Genomic DNA, 17,910 nt, shown 5'->3' with positions numbered 1-17,910 from the left:
AAAAAAAAAAATGTCCTTACATCATTTTTTTTTTTTTTCTGTCTGCTTTCTCACTTCTCATTTTGGGACTCAACGTCACAAAAGTTAGACTACTTGATATTGTCTCACAGACACTGAGACTCAGCTCATTTCTTCCAATCTTGTCTTTCCATTTTAGTCCATGGTTCCTATTATTATGTTTTCAAGTTGCTGATATTTCCTTCTGCAACATCTAATCTGCAATTCATCTGTGCCAGTGAACTTCCTTAGTACAGACAATATATGCTCATCTCTGGAAGATTCACTTAGTTTGGTTTTAAGTCTTCCATTTCTTTATTCTATTCTTTTTCTTTAAGTCAGTGAGCATATTTTTAATACTTTAAAGAGTGCCTGCTAATCTCATAATTTTATCACTTCTGTATCTCTTTCTGGTTACTGGTTTTTCTCCTGGTTGTGGGTCACATTTTCCTGATTTTTACAGGCCTAGTAATTTTTATATCAGAATCTTCACATCATGAATTTTACATTTTTGAACAGTGTAATTTATTATTTTACTTTATCAATGTTGGGCTTTGTTCTGGTAGGAAGTGATTTTATTTGCAGAGCACCTTGATTCTTTACTGACTTGTTTTTTTTGGTTTGTTTTTTGTTTCTTAACTTTTGTTGGGAATAGAACTTTTACCTCAGGATTAGTTTAGTCACTTATTAAGGAACAAGACTTGCAGTTTCTCTATTGAATGTCCTTGGTTTTTATGAGGATTTTCAACATTGGTTGGTAGAACTTGAATGTCTCTAAGTCCTGCATGGAAATTGTTCAACATACAGCTTTCTGATCATTCTTTTCCAGCTTTATGGAGTTTCATCCTATGTATGCATGGTTTGACATTTACCAACAGACTCAGAAGTCTTCTTTTCAGATTTCTGGATCTTTTTATCTATCTATTTCCTTTCTCTCCTTACTCTATCCCATAGATTCCAACTGCCACAGCCTCCTTGAATCTGATCTCTGTCTCTTTAATATAGAAAAATAACCATGCCTTACTAATATGTCATTGGGCATTAGACTTGAATCTCTGATGATGTGGGAATGATTCAATGTTGCCTAGTCATATTTTGGACAAAACAATCATAAATAAAAACAGAAACATGATTACAAATTTTACAGTGACCACTGGCCAGTTATGACATTTTAATTACAAAATAATTTATTGTAAAGATTTTTATAGTCAACCTTAAGCCTTTAATACAAACTTATAAAGCAACTCATATTTCTTAAACTGAATAAAGTCAAAAAAATATTTGGGGTAGATAGCATTAGTGTATTACTATATAAAAATTATCTTATAAATTTATCTAAGTAATAAATGAAAACAGTACTTTAGACTCATTAGTGAGACATAAATATTAGATTCAAATGAAAAAGATGGTTGTGGTCTTCCATTATTGTGAATATTATTTTTATTGATTTTTCTACTGTTGAAGGCTTACTAGGTACTTTGTCTTCTAAACCTTATTAAGCCCGGATAAAAAATTAAAATGGTCAGTGTTAATCTTTAATAATATATTACTTCATTCCAAATGCATTTTCAGAACAAAGGATAAAAAAAGCTGGACAGTGTCATGTTAGTATGAAGAGAAATGGTATACTGCCATGATTAAGGACTCATGCAGTAGTTTAAGACCAAAGGTTCAGAAGACAGCCTAACTAGGTTTAAATCCTGGCTTCACTCGTTATTAATATGAAATTCACAATGTTACTTAATTTTTCTTTTCCTGTGTTGTTATTCTCTTATAATTGTTTGTATTTCTGTGGTGTTGGTTGTGATCTCTCCTCTTTCTGTCATGATTTTACTTATTTGGGCCCTTTCTCTTTTCCTTTTTATAAGTCTGGATGGGGTTTATCAATTTTATTAATTCTTTCAGACAACCAGTTCTTAGTTGGGTTGATCTGTTCTGTTTTGTTGTTGTTCTTGTCATTGCTTTTGTTTCCATATCATTTATTTCTACTCTAATCTCAGTCATTTCTTTTCTTGTATTAGCTTTAGGTTTTATTTACTATTCCTTTTTAGTTCCTTTAGGTGTAAATTTAGGTTGTGTATTTGACACTTTTCTTGCTTCTGGAGGTATGCCTGTATTGCTATATATTTCCCTCTTATGACCACCTGTACTGCATCCAAAGTTTCTGGACTATCATGTTTTCATTTTCATTTGCTTGCATGTACTTTTTTATTCTTTAATTTCCTGGTTAACCCATTCATTCTTTAGTTAGGATGTTCCTTAACCTCCATGTATTTGTGTTTTTTTCCAATTTTCTCTTATGGTTGACTTCAAATTTCATAGTGTTGTGGTCTGAAAATATGCATGGTATGATCTCGATCTTTTTGTATTTGTTGAAGTCTGAATTGTGACCCAGTATGTGATCTATTCTAGAGAATGTTCCATGTGCACTTGAAAAGGATGTGTATCCTGCTGCTTTAGTATGAAACGTTCTGAATACATCTGGTAAGTCCATCTTGTCCAGTGTGTCATTCGAAGCCATTGTTTCCTTGTTGATTTTCAGCTTAGATGATCTGTCCATTTCTGAAAGTGGATGTCAAAGTCCCCTACTACTATTTTATTGTTATCAATGGATTTCTTTATGTGTGATATTAAATTATATGTTTGGGTGCTCCCAAGTTGGGGGCATAAATATTTACAATAATTTGATCTTCTGGTTGGATAGACCCCTTTATTATGATGTAGTGATCTTCTTCATCTCTTGTTACAGTCTTTGGTTTAAAATCTTTTTGTCTAGTTTGTTAAGAATGGCCTCCTCTGGCTTTCTTTTGGTGTCCATTAGCATGATTGATGGTTCTCCATCTCCTCACTTTCAATCTGCTAGTATCTTTATGTCTAAAATGAGTTTCTTATAGGCAGCATATAGCTAGGTCTTGTTTTTTATTGTTGTTGTTGTTTGTTTGTTTTTGTTTTTCCATTCTGATATGCTATGCCTTTTGATTGGAGCATTTAGCCCATTTACATTCAGAGTGATTATCTATAGATATGAATTTAGTGCTATTGTATTACCTGTAATGTCCTTGTTTCTGGAGATTTTCTCTGCTCCTTTCTAGACTTTATTACTTTTGTTGTTTCTTTCCCACTCAAAGAGTCCCCTTTAATATTTCTTGTAGGGCTGGTTTAGTGATCATGAATTCCTTCAGTTTTTGTTTGGATGACAGCCTTGTTGAGTAAAGTATTCTTGGCTACAAATTTTTCCCAATCAGTACATTGATTATATCATGCCACTCTCTTCTGGCCTGCCAAATTTTTGTGGAGAGATCTGTTGCTAACCTGATTTGTCTTCCTGTGTAGGTTAGTGATTATTCTTTTTTTTTTTTTTTTTTTTTTTACCTTGCTGCATTTTAGTGTTCTTTCCTTATCTCCATATTTTGCAAATTTTACCAATATGTCTTGGTGTAGGCTGGCTTTTGTTGATTTTGATGGAAGTTCTCTGTGCCTCTGGGATCTGGATGTCTGTTTCTTTCCCCAGATTAGGGAAGTTTTCAGCTATAATTTTCTCAGATAAACCTTCTGCCCTTTTCCCCCCTCTTCTTCTTTCAGGACTCCTATGATATGAATGTTATTATGTTTTAATGGAGTTGCTAAGTTCCTTAAGTCTACATTTGTGATCCAATATTTTTCTTTCCCTCTTCTTTTCATTTTTCATTATTTTCCATAATTTTATCGTCTCTATCACTTATTCATTCCTCTATTTCTTCCATCCTTATGGTCATTACATCCAGTCAGTTTTGCCTCTCAGTTATAGCATTTTTTATTTGGGCCTGACTAGTGTTTAGGTCTTTTATCTCTGTGGTAAGGGTGTCTCTTTGGTTTCTCCTATGCTTTCTCAAGCTCAGCTAGTATCCTTATTATTGTTGTTTTAAATTCTGATTCAGACATATTACTTATCTCATTTTGATTAGTTCCCTGGCTGTGAACTTTATTGTTCTTTCTTTTGGGATGAATTCCTCCATCTTGGCATTTGTCTACATCTCTGTCTTTTGGGTGTTAGGAAAGTCTCTACCTGTTCCTATTTCCACTAGAGTTCAAACATTGCAACACTCTATGAACAGTAGACCTGGTGTGTGCAGGGTTGTGGGGATTGTGCTGGTCCTCTGAGGGAGGGATCTGCTGTTGCTCTGGCTCTCAATCACTCTTACCCTATCAAAAGTGGCACTTACAGAGCACAGGAGGGTGAGAGTTGGTGTAAGTGGTTCAAGACTACACTGTGTGGGCTGTGCTGCTTGCTGAAGTCTGTCCATGCTGATGAGAAGGTTGAAAATAGTGTTGGCCACCTCTTGTCCCTGGAAAGGGGAGTTCACACCTGCTACAAATAGTAGGAAGCCCTCACAGAAGAGCAAATAATTTCCTCTCTTGGTCCCAGAATTCTGTCAGTCAGATCCCTGCCTTTATCCTGCCTGTGTCTGAGCTGTCTGCCCACCTGACAGCACACTACTCTGGTGTTTTATCTTAGGTGGCCACTGGGTTTCAAAACTCCAGATTTTAGAGACTCACCATGTCATGGGCATACACTGATCCTCTATGGGGGGAGGGTCTTGTGAAATGTTTCATAAGGGTCTTATGAAATATTTCACAATTTAAATGAACTTCATTTGCCCCTTTGCTTTCCCATTTTCCTGATAAGAAGCTTATTAAAAGAAGGAAAGTGCCTCTAATATCGACCTACCACAAAACCTCAAACATTGTAGCTGTTTAGCAAATGTTTATAAAACAGAATAATGAATTCACTAATACCTGTATGTGACATCTAAATATATTGGTTTGGTATTTTAATACAAAGCTGTGGTGGGTAGAAAATGATTTGTTTTACTTGGTATTTTCTCCTTTTGTTTTGTTAATAAGTATGTTATACTGAAAATGCTAATTTAAAATATGCATATTTTGAAATAAAATAACTTGTTTTCAACTAATTATTAATAAAAATAATTTTTTAAGGATTTTATTTATTTATTTGTCAGAGAGAGAGAGAAAGCACAAGTAGGGGGAGTGGCAGGCAGAGGGAAAAGCAGGCTCCCTGCTGAGCAAGGAGCCTGATGGGGGACTTGATCCCAGGGCCCTGGGATCATGACCTGAGCCAAAGGCAGATGCTTAACCAACTGAGCCACCCAGGCGTCCCAATCCAAATAACTTTTATGTAAAATGTATTTATATTTCTTAAAAACATTGCATTGTGCTAATTTTTTTATTTCAGGAAGAATAAACACATTTATTCATAAAGGCACTGATCAAGATACTAAGATAAAGGGAGGCAGTGAGAGAACTAATGAAGATTACTTCAAAATAAAAAGACCATGCAATAATGAATAGTCAGAGGAAAATAACATTTAGAAAGCTTAACTTGGGTTGGTTATGATGAGAAGTAATTTTCAAAATTTTACACTAGGAAAGATATGGGTTCAGACCAGTCAGAATGAAGTCAGTCTGTAGCATAAATATAGTGATATAAATATCATAATAAATAAAGAGTTATTATTTTTTGTATTTGAACAAATCCAGATTTGACCCAAATTTGATCTGAAAAAGGTTGCAGAGATTAGGCTATTGGCTATTTACCAACTGGTATAAACAAATCTCATTATTTGAATAATTTGTATAGCTGTACCTATATATAGGCTGAATATCAAAACTAGTTATGATAATAGTAACATCCTGACATGATGGAGTCCAAAATATTAAATCATATATATTTTAGATCACATTGTTGCAAAGTTAACTAATATTCTGGGGGTGAATTTATACTGTTAGCAAACTAGGTGTTCTGGAATTCACATACACTCTTCCAAATCTGTTTAATCCCAGTTGCAGTTTGGTACAATCTTAAGGCTATTGACTGCTTTGACTTATATATTGATGGGGAAGGTTCTGTATTCACTATCTGACTGAGACTTCTAGTAAAGTGGTAGCTATTCCAAGAATCTTTCTCACTGGACATCCATTTCTTCACCTCAAAGAATACAGGGAAGAATCAGCTCAAAGTATGCTGGGGACATAGATACTCATCTATCTTTCAAATTCCCAAGATGAATTTGCTTCTCTAATCCCCAACATATTCCCCACATCAGTCTGTCCTCTGAAAATATATAAACTTCAGCCACGGGCGCCTGGGTGGCTCAGTTGGTTAAGCGACTGCCTTTGGCTCCGGTCATGATCCTGGAGTCCCGGGATCTAGTCCCACATCGGGCTCCCTGCTTGGCAGGGGGTCTGCTTCTCCCTCTGCCCTCTTCTCTCTCGTGCTCTCTGTCTCTCATTCTCTCTCTTTTAAATAAATAAATAAAATCTTCAAAAAAATAAAAAATAAACTTCAGCCATAATTTGGATAATGGAGTCTGAACAAAAAATGACAGCCAATCAATAATAGCTTTTTTCCACATTCATATTACAGTGGGCATACAGACTAGACAGTAAGCTGAGCCCCCTTATTTAAATGATACCATTATTAAAAACCTAACCTGACAGCATGTTATAAAATAAAAAGCATAGGAAGAGATGAGACTGGTATCCACTCCCATCTCTTTTACTACCAGCATTGTGATTTTGAGCATGACATTTAAAAACCTATGCACTTTAACTTCCTTGTTTATAAAATAAGGAATTGGAATTTAAAAATCTCCAAGACTTTTTTAATCACTAAAATCTTATGATCTAATATTATTGTTATTATAATATTAAGAATATTCATTCCTCTCTCATCTTAGCTGCACAAGACTGTTAAATGTATTTTCAGTAAAATCAAATAGACAAATTTGTTTAATTTTGCTCTAGTTACATATCTTAAAATCTGCACTATTACTACTACATGATTTGCAAAGATTTTCTTTATTATTATTTTTAATTTTTTTCAGTAAAATTACTGTAAGCCACTCTGCCTATTTTTAAACACCCAGGAAAAGAAAATTGAAAGGTGATAGAAGTTGCAACCATGATAGCACTTTTTTGGTTAATTCAGGACTTTTCAACTTCATTTTTTTCTAGATATTAAACCCACCAAATTTTAGCTTTTCATATTGCTGCCCAGAAAAAGTGATATTTCCCTATCTCTCTAATAGCTAGATATGGTCAATGAAATAGAAGCCAAAATTATCCAGGCAACTTCCAAGAGGTAACTTTGATGTCAGGGAAGCAACTCGTTTTCTTCTGTTACCATCTCTGCTGGACAAAATACAGATATGCATTGGAAGTAACTTAAATCATAAGGTTGAGAGTGACCCCTTAGGAGAGTTAAGTAACAATACAAAGGAAGACTAGATCTATCATGAATTTACAGAATTTCCATATCATTCTTGACCTTAATAAGTGGAGAGAATAAAACTTAACATTTTAATGTCAATTATCTTTTAAGTAGTTTTTAGTTACTGGGCATTAGTGATGAAGTCACGAGTACAGTATATCTAGAACAAGTTATAGTGTGTGCTGCAAGTATTATGATGGAAATAAACAAGCTCATATGATCTGCTATCAATTGTAGTGAAGGTGGTGGTTAGGATTAGGGGTGGCAGCAGCCTCAGTGGGGATGGGTTATTTAGATTACCTAGAAAATATCAACTTTTGGGGCACCTGTGTGGCTCAGCCAGTTAAGCATTTGACTCTTGATTTTGGCTCAAGTTCAGGGTCATTAGAGTGAGCCTTGCATTGGGCTCCTCACTCAGTGGGGAGTCTGCTTGAGATACTCTCTCCCTCTCCCTCTGCCCCTCCCCCACTGTGTTCTTTTCCTCAAACTCTCTCAAATAAATAGATCTTAAAAAAAAAAAAAAGGAAAAAAATATCAACTTTCCTTGGAGCAAATCTAAAGGAAGGTCTCTGGTACTTTTTTTTTTTTTTTTTTTTTAGTTTTTAAAATGTTCTCCTTTAATATTATTAAATATTTTTAAGGAAACACTTAAACTATTTCATTTGAAATTTTAACACCCACCATTTGAAGTTGAAATAGAATACTTAATATATGCTTGTTATGTGCCACATTGAGAGAAAAATAATTTAAAAACCAGTGACATTTTAAATGCATTTTGTTATTTAAGACCTGGCTAAAATTACAGAACCAAATATGAAGTGAATCAATAAAATCCTAATTAATCCTCCCAATTCTTTTTAAAATCTTTTTTCTTTGTTCCTCTATGTTTACTTTAGGCTTTTGTTCCTTAGGTCAGAAAGTTGTGAGTGGGATTTTGTGCTTTTTCCGAGTGGTGACTGCACCCTTCTCCAGTTCTGCACCACCCAGGAATGCCTTCTCCTGTCTTCCTTCTTTTCCTCAATCTTTCTTGTGAATACCTCAGGAGAACCAATGGAAGAGTGTGTAAATAATTAAGAATTCTTATGTCAATGGACCCCTGAGATTCTACACTCTTCTGTCAAGCAACATCCAGCAGTTAGCAATTCACTGAAAATTTTCACTGAGGCCCACTTATACAAGACCCACTTGTACAATGACTGTCTTCTTCCCATGCTCACCACATGGAAGCAAATACTCACACCTTGATTCTCCTTGGAAGGAGACTGACTTTCCTTAAATTCTAACTACTGTCTTGTCATGCAATTTCAGCTCTCTGATGGGTTCAAAAATTGTTAATGTTATAGATTATCTACTTTTATATTATCATTAGGTTGGGAGCGTTAGATTCTTCGCTTTCTACACCTTAGGCAGTAGTTGGAAGTTTCTTTAAGTCATTGTTAACATGTGTTTTTGATTCTATGCTTCCAATTTAGTCTTAACTAGTATGCAGTGTCCTGGATATACTCACAAGCTTTGTTTCTTTTTTCACCTCAAATATTTTTTACAAGCTTGATTTCTTTCTTATATTTTTTAGAAAAAATAAAATTTGTCTTAATCATTAATTTTACTTTACCACTAAAAGCTAACTTGTCACTCTCCTTACTACCAATTTTAACTCTACTTAACCTATATTTATTGGATAACAATAAACTTAGTATTTTGTGCATTTATGTAACAAGCCCACAATGTTAGAATGCTTATTCAATTACAGACTTTGTTTTCATGCGCATCCATTCTATGTGAGTGGAGTTATTTTATTTTTTTTCAGTTTCTGAGTAATAGTTGAATATTTCTCTACAACAAAGCCTTATTTTAAAAACTAAGACCACTACTTGGCTGGAGCCCTGCCTTCATGTTTAGCCAATATTAACTATTTTTCCCTCAGAGCAAGACTTAGTTTCCATAGTATCTATTTGGGAGTATAATAAATTAGTATTCTACCTCAGACCATAGGTGAAAATCATCTCTCTTAACTCAAGCATTGCTTTATATTATAGGCCACTTTTGATATATCTAACCCAATATATATGATTCCTCTGATAACAGTCTCAGCTAAAAGAATGTCTTCACTACAGTATATCTTTTAATTTTGAAATCTGTTTTGCTACTTATCAAGAAACCTACCTAAAACCTTCATTTGGTTTAGATTTACTTCCTAGGGTCATTTCAAAATATTGTTGGAGCATATCTATGACACTTCTTTTTTAGGTGCAGATTTTATAATGATGCTAGTAAGAGATATATATCAGAGCTCCATGAAGTCAGGACTGGGCATTATATTTCCATGCATCTTCAGCCACTGATGGAAAGCCTGGCAACTTAAAACCAATAATATTATTTGTTGAGTGAAAGATTATATCTTCTACTAAGCATATTATTTTATTATAAAATTAAACTAAAAATAATGATTTTCTTGATCTATAGATCTTTTTTTCCCTACATTTATGATGTCAAATTTTATCAAAGTCATGGTTGGAGGAGGGGAATGACCTTTTTCTTTCTAAAACTTAGGACTCTGGTTAAGTCTTACATTACATTATCTCTTATTACCAAGTAAAATGTATTTCAGTGATACTTCCTTCAAAATTCACTAGTTTCTTCTTCTTTTTTTTTCTTTTGCAAGAACACATATTTAAAATTTGAAATTCCTGGGATACCTGGGTGGCTGAGTCAGTTAAGTGTCTGCCTTCTGCTCAGGTCATGATCCCAGGGTTCAGTGATCAAGTCCCACATCCGGCTCCCTGCTCAGTGGGGGGCCTGCTTCTCCTTTTGCCTGCCGCTCCCCCTGCTTGTGCTCACTCACTCTCTCACAAATAAATAAATAAAATCTTAAAAAATAAAATAAAATTTTTGGGGCGCCTGGGTGGCTCAGATGGTTAAGTGTCTGCCTTCGGCTCAGGTCATGATCTCAGGGTCCTGGGATCGAGCCCCGCATCGGGCTCCCTGCTTGGCATGGAGCCTGCTTCTCCCTCTCCTTCTACTGTTCCCCCTGCTTGTGCTCTCTCGCTCTGTCAAATAAATAAATAAAATCTTTAAAAAAAAATAAAATAAAATAAAATTTTAAATTCTAGGTAAATAAATAAATAAATAAATATATCCACTAACTTTTAATAAGAAGTTACTAATATTAAAAAAAAGAGCTACTAGTATTAAAAATATCAATGCTAGGGTGCCTGGGTGGCTCAGATGGTTAAGCATCTGCCTTAAGCCCAGGTCATGATCCCAGGGTCCTGGGATCGAGCCCCACATCAGGCTCCTGGCTCAGCAGGGAGCCTGCTTCTCCCTCTCCCTCTGCCTCTCTCCCTGCTCATGCTCTCTCTCTCTCTCTGTATCTCAGTGTCTCAAATGAATAAATAAAATCTTTTTAAAAATACATTTAAAAAATATATCAATGCTAATTCTCTCACATATTGAATTACACCTCTTAATTTAATGATTTCATGTGCTGATAAATTAATTTTATACTCAAACCATCTAATTTTCCTTAACTACCTAAATTTTGCTTTTCTTTCTACTATTTAATTCCTCAAAAACACCACTAATATTCCTCTTCACTTTCTTTTCTTGATTTGTTTCTTCATTCTTCAAGAGTGTTTAAGTGGCTGATACAGGGTACTGGGAAAGATTTAGGTACACATTGTGTGAAAAATAAACATTATCTTTTCCCTCACAGTACTTACAGACTAATAGTGGAAGGAACAAGGGGGTATTATTTAGAAGGATAACTTATTCCCTATCCTTCCCTAAAAGGGATGAAATCCATTTTCCAAACCTAATAAGATTGGAGCTGAGCATGTTTGACTCAGAACTTTTCTCTCTTCTTTGGGGGATTTTATTATCTACGAACAAGCTCAGAATTTCTGCTTCTATATGTATTCAATTCTGCAAGGGTTACGCCTCATGGAGAGGCCGATACTTGTCTTCTGTGGCCTATGGCTGTACATGTAAGTCTATCTACTTTAGGAGAAAAATGTTAGTGTACCCTCTTGTCTACAGACCTATGTCACATTCTCCATCTAGCTTTTATCAGAAATAATGCTAAAATTTTTATATCCATCTCTTTGTCTTCTGCAATTATCTTCCAATTTGTTTTAGACTGGAGAAACTTGAATAAATTATTTGAATACTTTAAGTGCACAACTTCTGTTGTATTAACTATGAACTTTAAGAAATGTTCAATTGAACTTGTGGAAAAAATACATGAAAAGCCAATTTGGGTAACATTAATTATTAGGTTTTTGAAAGCAGGTGGCCTTAATAATAGGACTTTAATAAAAAGACAGTTGCAGTTTGATTTTGAATACACAAAAAGGTGACAAAGGTTAGCTATATCTCTAATAAAGGCTCATCTTGAACCAAGCAGAACTTCAGTAACAATATATTTTTTTTCTTTTACTCTGCTTTTCAGTCAGTACTACAAACCAGACTAAGACTTTTTAAAGTTTTAAATGCAGCTGTTTTCTCTGTGTTATCCAGGAGCATAGTAAGTGCCTAGTTTTAAATTGTTAAAGTTAAGTATGGGGCATGCAATGCAAGAGTAGCGTTTTCAAATTCTGTTTTCCCTTTCAATGTTTTGAATGGCAGTGCCCACTCTGCTCAATCAGCAGCAATGATTTTATTTTCAAATTGACAATCAAACTTACAAAGCACAATAAGCTTCACCAGTGTCAAGTTTACTTATTATCAATATAAGAAAAAGGACAGGCAACACACAATATGCATGGTGATAACATAATGTGAAGGCCATAGGTGCAGTTTCTGAATGTCCCCAAGTCACTCCATACTTGGAATGCATATGTTACAGAGAACAAGACGATTGGGCATGGACCAGTTTTAGGGTCTCTTGGGCTTTTATAATTTCCTAGTCATGTAGCTGCCTCAATCATATCTTCTAATCTTCAGTGAAGCTACACCTCACCATTTACATGTAATTCATAAAAAACAGGTTATCAGTAAATAATATTGACAAGAAATACACATCATCATTTAAATACAAATATTTATCTTGGATGCAGTATATTGCTAATAATTTCTTGAATCATTGTTGCAAGGAGGATTTGAAGTAGAGTTCATTAATGCATTTTTTTGAACATGACCTAAGATTTCAGAGCTTAAAATTGTGGCACTGATAAACCCTCCATAGATATTTATTAGTAATTGGATGAGTAAGTTTGGATGTCTGTTATTAAACACACACACACACACACACACATGCCATTAAAGAAAAACAGATTAAAAAAATAACAAGAAGAAATCTCTGAGTTATCATAAGTCTAAAAGGAGGAAATCCAACAAATGTTTGAGAGTGGATCATTATATCTAAGGAAAACAAATCTTTTTGCTTTTGCTTTTTTCCTGAAAAAAAAAGAACTAGAATGATTTGAAATACACTTTAGTCTTCCTATAGGTTGAAAAGCATTGGTGAGTGAAAAAAAGAAAAAGAAAGAAAGAAAGAAAGAAAGAAAGAAAGAAAGAAAGAAAGAAAGAAAGAAAGAAAGAAAGAAAGAGTTAAGTTGGATAAATAAAAGATTTTTCCATGGGGAAAGCTGAGATCTTATAACAGAGGTAAATACATATGAAGGTGAAATTATCTTAAAAGCCAAAATAAAGCCAACAAAGATCATAGAAAGTGGACTAGAAGGACTCTCAGCAGAAGCCAATATTCTGGAAACTTTTGAGATGTGGCCTTTTAAAGCTGTGGACAGAGTCCACTCTAAGAGCAATTGAAGTGCCAATCTATAAAGTTTAAAACAGCTATTCTAAGTTATTAATGACACTGAGTAGATTTGGGATACAAATAGTAGGAAGAGTAATATAAAATACTCCAAAAGGTTTCTGATTGAGTTTGAAGGTAACATAGTTATTGATAAGGGTTATGTTCTTTGACAGAATATGTCTCAAAATTGATATAGCTGAGGCTCTGATTGAAAATAAGACAACAATAACAAAAAAAATAGATAAAGAGAAAACATGCAGACAATCAAATAGGGAACAAGACTGGATTAGATGTTCATTTAATTCAGATGGGATATCCAATATGTGTAATATTTTTTTATAAAACTTTAAGGATACACAGAATTTGTTCATTTGCTAACTTTGATTATGAGAAACCCAATAAGACAAACTCAGGGGATCATGTTAAGAAGGCAAATATTTGAGTCAGAAAGCAAATAAAAATTGAAAGAAAAACAGAAGGCATTTAATGCTAACAAACACATTAACCGACATGTTTTAGATGGAAAGCAAATTTAGCTTAAAGGAAGTGATTAAGCTTTTCAATCTTAATAGACCCCTATTTGAAAACAAATAAACAATGTAAACACAAGAGTCTTACCTCAGAGCAATTAATCCTAAATAAAACTGAGGATGTATAGGCTTCAGAGACAGTGATTGTAACTTCATTTTCCTTCAAACAAAGATGGTGCCTCAGGTGCAGGGGAGGCTTAACCTAGAGGCAGCTTTCACTGGTATAAATAATCTCATAACAAAAGCAAATTCCAAAGCAGCAGATACTATGGTATAAAATTTTTAAATGTTCAATTAAAAAAGAAGATGTATGACACTAGATAAGAGTACACACTCAAAATACCATTAGAGTACCAAAAATATAGGGTTCAAAAGAAAATGAAAATTAGGAAATTTCACTTATGATAAATGTGAAAGAATATTTCAAATATGATCTGGTGACATGCTAGCCACTGCTTATTTTTCGTTAGAACAGAAAATCTCTAATAATCACTCTCTGAGACAAGAAGTAGTACTCTAGGTGTACCTTCTTCCCATTTGGGAAAACCAGGACAACATTAACTTCTTTGGGGGACATCTCTACCAATTTTAAGTTCAAAGATAGTAAACTGGACAACTAGCATTGACTTAAATGGTGAGACTAAATAAGTATGATTTCTCCATTTAAACTTCTCTTAAAAATCTTTGAGTTCCTCCTATATTCTTGGAGCTGAGAGACAACATTTGGAAACACTCATATCGTAGTCTGTAAGATGTCTCTCATTGCAGCAACCAAAGAAGGCTTTTTTTTTTTTCTTTAATTACCCTTCCCTGGTTTGTGTTGCATTTTCTCCCAATACCTCTAGTTTAAATTTCCCATGTTTGATTTACATTTTAGCTTAAGCCTAAACTTGTGATATCATAAAGCACACATGTGAAGTAGATTGACTTCAAAGGTAGTCATATTTTAAAATGTGTACAGGAAGGAAGGATGGAACTGAAAACAATTGTCAGTCAAGCCATTATATTATTTCATTTTAATTATATGCACAGAGTAAAATACATCTTGTCAATATGCCGTTAACATGGTAAATACTGAAGGTATTACTTAATAATTATTATTAAGCTTTGTGAGAGTTGTCAAGTGTTCTATAACTTGTTAAACTGATAGAAAATTTAATTCATTTAATTTCTACATGTTTAGCATACTTTCCGATTTCGCTCATTTTTAGAATAGATAATTTGAAAAGACAAAATTAAAAGGATAATATTTAATTTGTTTTATGACCACACGTCCATTTCAAATAGATCATTTGTATAGAGCCTTGTGCCATAGAAAGCATATTCAAAAAAAGTTATTAATTTCACAGTATCTTTATACAATCATCAAATATTTTTACCTTTTCTTAAAAAGATGAGTACAGGAGGAGGAGCAAGATGGCAGAGGAGTAGGAGACCTAAATTTCCTCTGGTCTCATGAATTCAGCTAGATAAGTATCAAACCATTCAGAACACCTACGAACTCAACAGGAGATCAAAGAAAAGAATAACAGCGATTCTCTGAACAGAAAAGCAACCACTTTCTGGAAGGTAGGACCTGTGGAGAAGTGAATCTGAGGGGATATATGGGAAGATAGACAGTGGGGGGAGGGAGCCTCCGTCAGGCACTACCAGCAAGAGATAGAGAAGCAGAGAATAAAATCTGAAATTTTAGAAGTTGGCTCCACTAAGGGACGTCGCTCCAGCAGCTAAGCAGGGGGTGGAAGCCTTGCTGGGACAGTGTGGTCTCAGGACCCTCAGGGTCACAGAAAAACCAGGGGTGCCTGAGTGTGGCATAGCTCCCAGGTATCAGAGCGGGGAAGCTGGCTGCAGAGACAGAGCCAAGGAGTGGGCTATCAGCTGGGGTGGGCCCATAAATCATGATCCACAGCACAGTTGGGCCACTGATCTTTGAGCAGGGACCCAACAAGCGGCAGATTAGGGGAGCCTCCCCTTTCTCCCCCAGGAGGAACGGTGCGACAGTGCACCACAGGAATCTGCTGTGTTTGGAGACTCCACACTAGGTCGTGTGCCAGAGATAGAAATGCTAGGTCACAGGTTGGGTGAGTATGGAGTGAGGTGGGAGACTGGGGAGACGGGAGTGATTGACTGCTTTTCTCTGGGGCCTCACTGAGGAGTGGGGCCCTGAGTTCTTGGCTCCTCTGGGTGGAGATTGGGAGGCCACCATTTCACTCTTGTTCTCCAAAGCTGTACAGAAAGCTTGCATGGAACAAAAACTCCTGAGAGCAAACCCGAGCAGATTACTTAGCCCTGACCAAGCAAGAGTGGGGCAATTCCATCTCCAACAAAGATATTTGAGAACCACAGCAACAGGCCACTCCCCCAGAAGATCAGCAAGAACAGCCAGCCAAGACCAAGTTTACCAATCAAAGAGAACGGCAGAACTCCAGCTCTAGAGGAATACAGCACATAGAATTCATGGCTTTTTTCCCATGATTCTTCAGTCTTTCAAAGTTAATTTTTTTAATTTTCTTTTTTTTCTTTTTCTATACTTTTTTTGAATTTTTCTTTTTCCCCTTTCAATCAACATCTTATCAATCCCTTTTTTACAAAATCTTTTTTTATCTTCATTTTTAGAGTCATATTCTATCCCTTCATATTAGTTAACCTTATTTTTGGTATGTATACAAGTTGTTCTCTCTTTAAAATTTTGGGATACAGTTTCTTCTAACAGATCAAAATATACCCTAAATCTCTAGTGTTTGGCTTTGTTCTAGTCTCCTGCCTGATCACATTCTCTCACTTTTTTCTTTTTTCTTTTTTTTTAAATCCTCTTCTTTCTTTTTCAAACAACTTCTTATCTTATCAATTCATTTTATAAAATCTTTTATAATTTTCATCTTTACAGTCATATTCCATCCCTTATCATATTTACCCTTATTTTTGTACATATATACGTTTTTCTTTCTTTAAAATTTTGGGAGGCACTTTCTTCTAACAGACCAATATATGCCCAAAACCTAGTGTGTGGCACTGATCTATGCACCAGCCTGATTATATTTGACCATAGTCTTTTATTTTTTTATTTTTAATTTTTTTTATTTTTTCTTTCTTTCCCTTTCTTTTCCCCTGGTTTCAGGACTATTCTGATTTGTTTAGTGTATATTTTTCTGGGGTCATTGTTACCCTATTGGCATTTTGTTCTCTCATTCATCTATTCTCCTCTAGACAAAATGACAAGATGGAAAAAATTACCACAAAAAAAGAACAAGAGGCAGTACCAACTGCGGGAGACCTAATCAATACAGACATTAGTAAGATGTCAGAACTAGAGTTCAGAATGATGATTATAAAGATACCCCTTCTGGAGAAATAAAAGAACTAAAATCTAACCAAGTCAAAATCAAAAAGGTTATTAATGAAGTGCAATAAAAAATGGAGGCTCTAACGACTAAGAGAAAAGAGACAGAAGAAAGAATTAGTGATATAGAAGACCAAATGATGGAAAATAAGCTGAGAAAAAGAGAGATAAACAGCTACTGGATCATGAGGGCAGAATTCAAGAGATAAGTGATACCATAAGACAAAACATTTTCAGAATAATTGGGATCCCAGAAGAAGAAGAAAGAGAGAGAGGGGCAGAAGGTATATTGGAGCAAATTATAGCAGAGAACTTCCCTAATTTGGAGAAGGAAACAGGCATCAAAATCCAGGAGGTACAGAGAACCCCTCTCAAAATCAATAAAAATAGGTCAACACCCCGACATCTAATAGTAAAACTTACGAGTCTCAGAGACAGAGAAACTCCTGAAAGCAGCTCAGGAGAAGAGGTCTATAACCTACAATGGTAGAAACATTAGATTGGTGAGAGACCTATCCACAGAGACCTGGCAGGCCAGAAAGGACTGGCAGGATATATTCAGAGCACTAAATGAGAAAAATATGCAGCCAAGAATACTGTATCCAGCTAGGCTGTCATTGAAAATTGAAGGAGAGAAAAAAGTTTCCAGGACAAACAAAAACTAAAGGAATTTGAAAACACAAAACCAGCCCTACAAGAAATATTGAAAGGGGTCCTCTAAGCAAAGAGAGAGTCTAAAAGCAACATAGACCAGAAAGGAACACAGACAATATATGGTAACAGTCACCTTACAGGCAAGACAATGGCACTAAATTCCTATCTTTCAATAGTTACCCTGAATGTAAATGGGCTAAATGCCCCAATCAAAAGACACAGGCTATCAGATTGGATAAAAAAAAAACAAGACCCATCGATATGCTGTCTGCAAGAGACTCATTTTAGACCCAAAGACACCTCCAGAATGAAAGTGAGGGAGTAGAAAACCATTTACCATGCTAATGGACATCAAAAAAGCTGG

At 35.0% G+C, this 17,910-nt stretch overlaps 1 long non-coding RNA gene across 1 annotated transcript in view; it reads left to right on the top strand.

Moving 5' to 3' along the window:
* The first annotated feature begins 2,415 nt into the window (after positions 1 to 2,415).
* The window catches only part of LOC145716069 (uncharacterized), a 24,481-nt gene continuing 8,986 nt past the window's right edge, over positions 2,416 to 17,910 (top strand). The window contains exons 1-2 of the long non-coding RNA XR_014138399.1: positions 2,416 to 2,481; positions 14,946 to 15,121. This is a non-coding gene — a long non-coding RNA (uncharacterized LOC145716069). The remainder of the gene's footprint in view (positions 2,482 to 14,945; positions 15,122 to 17,910) is intronic.

This window comes from Leptonychotes weddellii, chromosome 11, assembly GCF_054177405.1.
Source record: "Leptonychotes weddellii isolate Sample4059 chromosome 11, ASM5417740v2, whole genome shotgun sequence".
In the NCBI taxonomy this organism is placed as follows: Eukaryota; Metazoa; Chordata; class Mammalia; order Carnivora; family Phocidae; genus Leptonychotes; species Leptonychotes weddellii.
The sequence above is the reverse complement of the archived record's forward strand: the minus strand, read 5'-3'. Positions and strand labels throughout refer to the sequence as shown.